The sequence below is a fragment of the Tamandua tetradactyla genome, chromosome X (assembly GCF_023851605.1).
Source record: "Tamandua tetradactyla isolate mTamTet1 chromosome X, mTamTet1.pri, whole genome shotgun sequence".
NCBI lineage: Eukaryota > Metazoa > Chordata > Mammalia > Pilosa > Myrmecophagidae > Tamandua > Tamandua tetradactyla.
This window is the reverse complement of record NC_135353.1, coordinates 57,432,810-57,441,772: the sequence shown is the minus strand read 5'-3', so window position 1 is coordinate 57,441,772 and position 8,963 is coordinate 57,432,810. Positions and strand designations below refer to the sequence as shown.

The 8,963-nt window shown below is 37.8% G+C and overlaps 1 pseudogene; it reads right to left on the bottom strand.

The window, feature by feature from the left end:
- Nucleotides 1–7,625: 7,625 nt before the first annotated feature.
- LOC143670772 (protein S100-A7 pseudogene) lies at nt 7,626–8,036 on the bottom strand (annotated as a pseudogene).
- Between the last annotated feature and the right edge of the window lie 927 nt (nt 8,037–8,963).

The window sequence follows — 8,963 nt, the reverse complement described above, 5'->3', positions numbered from 1 at the left end:
ACCATAATTTATTTATTCATCTTATTTTTAGTTGGCATGTGGCTTTTTTATTATCATGAAGAGTGCCACCAAGAACATTCTAGTGCATGCATTTCTGTTACTTATATAGGTGGGAATGGGTGTAGATCTGTTGTGATGATTAGGTTCTGGTGTCAACTTGGTCAGGAGATGGTACCCAGTTGTCTGGTCAGGCAAGCACTGGCCTAACTATTACTGTAAGGATTATTGTGGCTGACTGATAACTAGAAGGCTAGTTTATTAAATCATCAGCCAGTTGACTGCAGCTGTGGCTGATTACACATATGATCAACTAAGGGTGTGCTCCCAGCAAACACAATAATCCAATCAATTGGTTTTGCTTCAATCAATTGAAGACTTTTAAAGGAGAAGAGAGAAATTTTCATTGCTTCTTCAGCCATTGAGCCTCTCCTATGGAGTTCATCAAGATTCTTCATTGGAGTAGCTAGCTTCACAGCCTGCCATTTGGATTTTGGACTCTTGCATTCCCACAGTTGCATGAGACACTTTTACAAATCTCATACTTACAGATATCTACTTTTGGTTCTGTTCTCTAGAGAACCCTGACTAATACAAATTACTATTGGTTATGTACCTTAGAAATTACTGGATCGTGTGATGTACATGTGTTAAACTTACCAAATTTCTTTCCAGAAATATATGTTTATGATAATAAAAAACAATCACTACTCTTTTGCGATCAACATTTTGAAACCGCAAACATTTCATTTAATGCTTATAATAACCCTATGCAGTAGCTGGTGTTACTCTTTTTGTTGGTGAGAAAATGGAGCCTCAGTGTTGTTAAATAATCTGACTAAGGCCATGGTTAGAATATGGTAGAACCTGGTAGAACCAAGGTTTGATCCTAGAATTGTTTGGCTTCTGAAGTTACTCTCCTTCTACTATACCTTCCTACCTATGTCATTTCAATCTATTCAGCATCAAACATAGACAACACATACTGTTTAAAATTAATTTTATTACCAGAGACATGATGCCTGTGAGGCACACACCAGCAAGAACAAAATTTCTATTTGATTTGCCAGGAAAATGCAGTGACTGGGCTGAGTTCAATAGCAGGCTATGTTTCTCTCCATTTAGTGGGCTTAGAAATCCAAACATCCAATGCACTGGCTAGTATTCCAGTTTGGTCCATGCATTCTCGGGTGTGATTGTAAATAGGGGTATAGGTGCCAGCCAAGGCCCACGCTGAGAAAGAGCTATACTTATATACTTATTTCTGCAGATGGGCTGAGGCAAGACAGAAACAGCACATTTCTGATTGCTGGGAAGGTGGGCTGGCCAAATACTGCTATTTTTTACTCTTATCAGAAATATGCTTCCTCTCAGAACCCTGGAAGAATCATGATCAGTATTTTTGTTTTTTAATGAGTGTCTTCCAAGGGCCAACCACCATCCTAGGATTTTGTTGTACATTATTTCTAATACTTATCACAATCTTTAAGGTGGGCATTCATATATAAATTAGTCCTGATAGTGAAAGGTGCACAATGACACATGATGACTACGAACCAAAGGAAGAGACACATATCAGTGCTGTTTGCTCTGTGGAAAACCATGTTGTCTTAACATTAAGAATACAGTCAGGAACTGAGACAACTTGAGGCATTTTGATTCATACTGACTCTTAGGGAAACTTTGGGTCTGGGCATCATGTTGGGCCCCCTATAGGATAGATCTGCCTGAAACAGTCTCTTTTGAAAGTCACAAGAGGCATACCATTCAGGCCTCCTTAGAGGGAGGACTGTACAGATCTAAGATGGACCAGGATAAGGAAAGGATTATTGTGGCATCTCAAAAAGCCATCTAGTCCATCTTCCTACTTTAGGACAAAGCTATATCCAAACAAAATTCTTAAGGTGAGAAAACTCAAATTCCAGTTTAGTAGATGGGCAAATGGTAGGGGAGGATAGTATAAGAAAACATAAACTTGGAGAGTTTACTTTTTCTAGAATGCAGAGGACACAAACTAGTGACTCAGCATTTGAATCCAGTCAACATAACTCTGTTTAGTACACATAGTGTTTCTCTTTTTAAAAATTCACTTGCCATTAGAAATCAGGAAATTTCATATAAAAGTCTAAATTTATGGCTTTTTTTTGAAATGTAAAAGATCTGGTAATAAGGTGGTATATGGGAAAAATACACCTATTGCAAATTATGGACTGTAGTTTACAGTAATATTAGACTATCCTTTCAACAGTTGTGACAAAGATACCACACCCATAAGGGGATATAAGGGGTATGGTTTTTTTCCCTTTTGAAATGTTCTAAAATTGATTGTGGTGATGAAAGCACAACTCTGTGATTATATTGAGAACCACTGATTGTACACTTTAAATGTACTGTGTGGCATGTCAGAAAACTGCTTTTAAAAAAGCTGATAACATTTGTTCCACATTCCAACATGGGTCAGTTGAAATTTTAGACGGGCAGGCTCCTTCTGATTTACCGTGGTCCCACCAGAATTGTTTTGGGTCACTTTTTGATGTTATCTGCTTGTTCCCTTCAACATTTTTGCTGTATCCCTGCTCTAGATTTTTGGCCAGGAAAGGTGGAATCAGGCCAGACCTAAATCTTGACTAAATTAAAACAAAATAAATGAACAAAATAGAAAGATAGCTTTTTTGGGGGGTGACAAAACATACTAAAATTGTCTGTAGTCATGGCTGCAAAACTCTATGAATATACTAAAAACCATTGAAATGTATGTTTTAATTATGGTATAAAGTATGACTGAGTAAAAATCAACTCCTCAAAATTCAATATTGGATTATTGAAGCAGCAGCAGACAAGTGATTAAGAGTATAAAAAAGGATAAAAATAGTACCTACTTTATAAGGGTTTTAGGAACAAAAAATGAGATAATCACTGTAAGCCCCACAGCACTTTGCCTGGCACATGGTAACCAATGGTTGAATGCTTAGTATTACTGGCTATTATTGTACAGAAGATATCTGACAATGCTTAGCCTAGTAGCACTGAGATTATGCACCCACTCAACATACTGAATCCTGGAACAACTCTTGCAAGGCCTCCTCAAATATGCTATCATTCAAAGTGGCTACAGATCCTGAACCAGAACTCTAAGAACCTCAGGGATTCAACAGTGATGATGAGAAAAGAACAGCATGCACATACTGGAGTGGCCAGGGAAATGGTGACAACCTGTTTGTGATTTATTCAAGCAATAGTATGTTAGTGGAGACTCCACAATGCTGGGAGTAGGGAGACTTCAGTTCTATTTTGCTTCCACTTTAAATTAGATTTCATTTAAAGAATATTACATATTTCTAGGCTTTAGCATCTTCAAAATATTGATGGTATTTATCCTGCTTACTTTACAGGGTCAAAAGGAAAGAAAGCATGAAGCTATTTGGAATAGTATAAAATTCCATACATCGCAAGTTATGTTTATTCAAGTATGTAAATCAGTGTCCACGATCAGGTTGTAATTGTACCCTCACAGAACAGGTAAGGGGGCAAGATTCTTGTTGTAACAAGAGAGGGTATTAGGGATCTTTTTAGAGTTTTAGACCCATCGATTTTTTTTTTTTTTGGTTTGCTGTATGGGAGGTCACATTTCATTATTTTTTCAAGTGAGTATCTCCTTATTGCAGTACCATTTGTTTAATTTTTGTTCTTTTGGATTTTTGTTTGTTTGGGAAATGCATAGGTTAGGAATCGAACCTATTCTCCTGCATGGCAGGCAAGAATTCGACCACTGAACTACCCTTGCGTCTCCAACCCATCATCTTTTAAAGCATCACCAGAAGTCGGTGAAGCTTTTGGCAATCAGAACAGATGCAGCCCAGGCTACCATAGGCCATGAAAGAAAGCAAGCTTCTGGCAAAGGAAAATCATCAAACCAATGTCCTTATCCTGCTATTGAACAGAAAATACCATCTTTAGAATTACAAGGGTAGGACTCTAAATCAGAGAAAATTATATTCACACCCAGAAATGAGAAATTTTGTCTCTGGGAAGTCCTTAGGAGAGTAGGTAGGTAGCTGTGCCTTTTTTTCCCACCTGAAGTTCTTGATAAATGACCTTCAAATTCTAAGAAAGGTTTAGAAATAGATTAACCTTATTATATCTACCCTCACACATAGCTGACCATATCATTTTTGATAATTCATTTAGTGGATATGGGATAGGCAGGGTAATTTTTAAAGCAAAACAGTTGGTGGGTCAGCTTGTTGAAGCAAGGACAAGTATATTCAGCCCAGGAAGGGCCTGAAAGTATGAAGGCTTGTGGGACAAACTGATCCCTAATATTTCCAAATAAATCCTTCCTATTGGAACAGATGAATTAAGGAAGTAGTCACCAGCAGCTCCTTCTAACTTATTTTGATATGTCAAGAATGTTTTAATATGAAAGAGTCAAAAATGGGAGCTGAAGGGGGGGTGTAAAGTCGAAGTATTCATAGGACTTGGTGGGAAGAGAGGGGTGTCCTTCCAATGGGGAAGTAAAATGTTAGGCATTGTGGCACAGTGGTTAAGATCACAGGTCATGGCATCAAACAATTGATTTATATTACAGCTCGGTACTTATTTCTGAGCCAGATATAAAATGGATATAAACAATACTGATCCCATGCAGTCCTTATGAGGAGGAAATGAAATTGCATACTTAAAGCCTGTAACACATTTCCTGGGACACAGGAAGTGCTAAAAGTAAGAGTAATTATTATTATGTGTTCTTTAGAATAGTATTCAAATCCTTTCTTATATTTCCTAGCTTATCTTTCCAGATTAATTTTCCACCACTCCTTGCCACATACCCTATGCTTGGATACACAGGAACCATAAGACACTTCCTCAGTCCCAGATTTCATTATACACTTCCACATCTTTCCTTCTTTGCTTATGCTGATCCTTCTACCTATATTCCCTTCCCCTCTTTTCTACCTGGTAAACACCCTATTTACCTGTCAGGGCCCAGCTAAACTTCCACCACTTTTAGTTCTCTTCCTTGATCCAGACAGGATTAAGTGACATATTAGTATTATCAACAGCTGTATATGTTTTAGTAATCCCCATGATTAAAGGAATCTTTAAAAAGGCTCTTATATGCTGTTTTACATCATTAGCACAGTAACTGGCACATGCTAGACACTCATTAAAGTCTGTTGTCTAGAACTGAAGCCGTCAAGGAGTTTATTAACACCTATTTCACTAGGTTGCCTTGAGGAAAAAGTGTGAGGATGTATAGGAAAGCACTACAAAAATAAAATTTTGTACAGCTATAAAGAATTGGTTGCCTATAATTCAAGCTGGAGAATTTAAATCAACAGGATTTCTCTCTAGTCCTGTCAAATGATAATTAATATGCATATTAATGTTACCAGTGCATTTCCAGCTATGAAGTGCCTTTTGAATTAGCACAAACTTTTTAAAAACTGATTTTTGGCATTTGGGAATTTACAGACAATGTGACTGGTACAGTTATCGCATGTAACTGGATATTGGCTATACTGAGATACCTCAATCTCCAACCACTCTTGGAAAATAGGACTTTGAAATATATAAGAAAGAGTGGGAAACTTAGCAATGTAGCTACCACCAGCATCGACAATGAAGCCTGACATGATGCTTTGAGCAACATGAAGGCTCCTCTTCTGGAGCAATTCCTGTGTATAGTTCACATAGTTGGCAATGCTCTTCCATTTAGGATTTGGTTCCATACACTCTTTCATTCATTTTTGTGTATAAGCTTGATTTTGCCTGTCCCTCCATATATTCCCTGAGTTCAGGGACTTGGTCTTATTTAGAGATTAGCGTTGTTTCTGGAAGCACTGGGAACTCTTGTTAAGTAGTGGACTTAATTAAATTTAGACAAATATTAAAAGAAGTTAATGCACAGAATAAACAAAAGGCATTTTAGACCCCCAAATTATTAAATACACAGATGGCTCAAGCTCACGACTAATTTTATCCAATGAAGCAATAATTTAATAACTTTAATATTTCAAGTATTTTTATGTTTTGTCATTTACAAAGAACTCTCATGAACTCTCCCAAAATAGCAAGGCAGAGTGTAAATAGACATTCAGATGTTTATCAGGAAATAGATGCTCAGGTCTTTTGCTCTTAAATAAATAATGAAAAGTGAAAAAAAATTTCCTCATGGACAGAATGGCAGATATGAACATTTATAGAGTACTTATGATAAGATGACACAATTCTGAATGCTTTCTATGTGTACTTTAATTTCATCCTCCCAACAATCCTGTGTAAGATGTATGACCATTATTTTTATTGTATAAATGAAGAAAATGAGGGTCAGTGAAGTCATCTATCTAAGGTGGGTGAAGCTCCACCAAAAGAGAATGCAAAGAACCTGTAATGAAGTTCTACCCTAAGAGTTACTAGATGGAGCTGTTTGTGAACACTCTTTATAGCTTAGTATCTAACAAAAAATGGGAAGAGAAAAAGGATACTAAGCCACAAAAGAATAACCAGAATAATGAATGGTGTTTTGGCTGATGAAAGCAAATTCCGAGTTTATATACCACATTAAATCCAAAGCAGTAGCCATACACTCTGAATGTGTTTTGTTTTTTTCCTTATGTGGATGATGGGCAGAGAACTTAATAGATAAGCAAGAAGTCTAGAAAACATAATGTGTTAAACAACAAGAGTGGTTTGGTATGGACCATGAACTTGTAAGCTTGTTGTTTTGAGAGCTTTACTTCGAGGCAAAAGGGTCATTTTAAGGTGACAACCCAGAATTTCTTTCTTAAAGGATCCCTGTGTCCTCTGTAGCTTAGCAGCCATGTGGATTGACCCTCCTGTAAAACTGCCTTATTATGCACAGTTTTACATGTGAAAGTTATTGGCACAGGTGCTTCTTTTACCCATTCCTGAGCCCATGGCAAACATTACAAATAGATCACAGCATTCTTTGTCTGGAATTCACCTCAGAATCATTCTTGATACAACATTGTAGATGATCCCGACCAATTGATTGGTGTTGTCATGTGAGATGAAATCTATTTTCCATCTGTGACCCAGAGTGCATAGACTTATTTGCAAACTGAGAGATAGTTGACATCATAGACTGCAAACACAAATTGAGTGCCTGTAGTAGCCAAAAACTACTTAGCAACAGAAGCTTCCTTCTGGCCCTATTTTCAATTTCTGCTCTGGTAAACCCTGAACCACCAGCAACATATTTTCTCAATAACAGAAATTAAATTTGTTAGGTGTAAGGTACCTTTAAGAGGACATTAGTGACCAAGAGTGGTCTTGCTCACTTTATTGCCCATCAAATCCTCAAAGACCTCAGGAATATGATGCTGAACACAAATTCTTCCTGAGTTTAGAATTTGCTTGAAAAATGTTCATTTAGATTCACTCATCTCTCACATTAGGGTGAGCTGAAATGTAGCCAAAAGAGCACTGGATTATGAATAAGATGAACTGACTTCTAGTTCTGCCTCTTCTTTCTTAGTTAGAATTTTCTTCCCTAACCTCGGCTGCCTCCTTGGCATAATAGAGATCATAATACCTGCCTCACCTACCAAATGGCTTGTAAAATTGTTAAGCTATTCATTTATTTATTTTTTTATTTATTTATTTTTTTTTTGGTGGGAGGAGACATTTATTGTTTCTGGGGGTCTCTGGAGGCCTGTGGGCGGGGATCACTGGCTTCCCCCGGAGCAGGGCGGCGCCCCGTGGCTCTGGTTGTGGTAGTCTGTGGCCACTTCCCCCAGCAGGGAGAGGAACTCGGAAAACTCAATCTTATCCTTGTTCTTGTCCTTTCTCTCAAAGACGTTGGCCAGGTAATCTGTACCCTTTCCTTCACAGGCAGTGAGGAAATTGGGGAAATTCTCCCTCAGCATCTTCAGTACGTTTTGCTTGTCTATCTTATCATCATTCCCGGTGTGTTTGTGAAATAGGTCGATCAAGCCTAGTATCGTCTTCTCAGCCGCAGTGCTGCTCATCTTCGCTGTCAAAAAGGCAGGCCTGGGGAAGTGCTGCAGAGAAGGACGGTGATCGGTGTATTCATTTATTTTTTGACTCCTTAATTCCATATACTATTTAACTATTTTGCCTCACATTGCTGCATAGGATTAGGTTTGGCTCAAAAGGCAATTTAAATTTTATGCCTTACAAACATAATTTTATTTCATTTTCTTTCTTTTGGTTGGGGGATTGGTTCTCTGATTTTTTAATTTAAAAAATCTCCATTTTACAGCGAATTCTTAGTTAAACAATGGACTGTAGTTAATAGTAGGGCTATAAAAATGTACTATCATCAATTGTAACAAAAGTTCCACATCAATGCAAGGTGTTAATAGCAGGGTGGTATATTGGTTTGTTAATCCTGCAAGAATGCAATACCAGAATTAGAATGGCTTTGAATAGGAGGATTTATTAAGTTGCAGGTTTACAGTTCTAAGGCTATAAAAATGTCCAAACTATGGCATCCAGGGAGACACCTTGACTCAAGAAAGGCCAATGGGTCCTGAACACCTCTTTCAGCTGGGGAGGCATGTGGCTAGCATCTGCTGAGTCCTTGGCTTCTGGTTTCAAACAGCTTCCCTGGGGCCGTTTTCCTTCTACATCTCCAAATGTCTGGGTCTCATGTTGGAACCAAAATGGTTCTCTCTCTCAGGGACTCCACTCCCGAATGGGTGGAAACACATCTCCAGGGAAACCATCTAATCAAAAGGTACCACCCACAATTGGGTGGGTCACATCTCCATGGAAACCACTTAATCAAAAATATCCCACCAAACAATGTTGAATGAGGATTAAAGAACATGGCTCTTCTGGGATAAACAAAGTTTCATATTAACCCATGTGGTAAATGGAAATCCTGCATTTTATTCATGATTATTATGTAAACCCACTTTTCTAATAAATAAATAAAAACTCCTTTTTCAGAAATAACACTGGCATGGATTGAATTG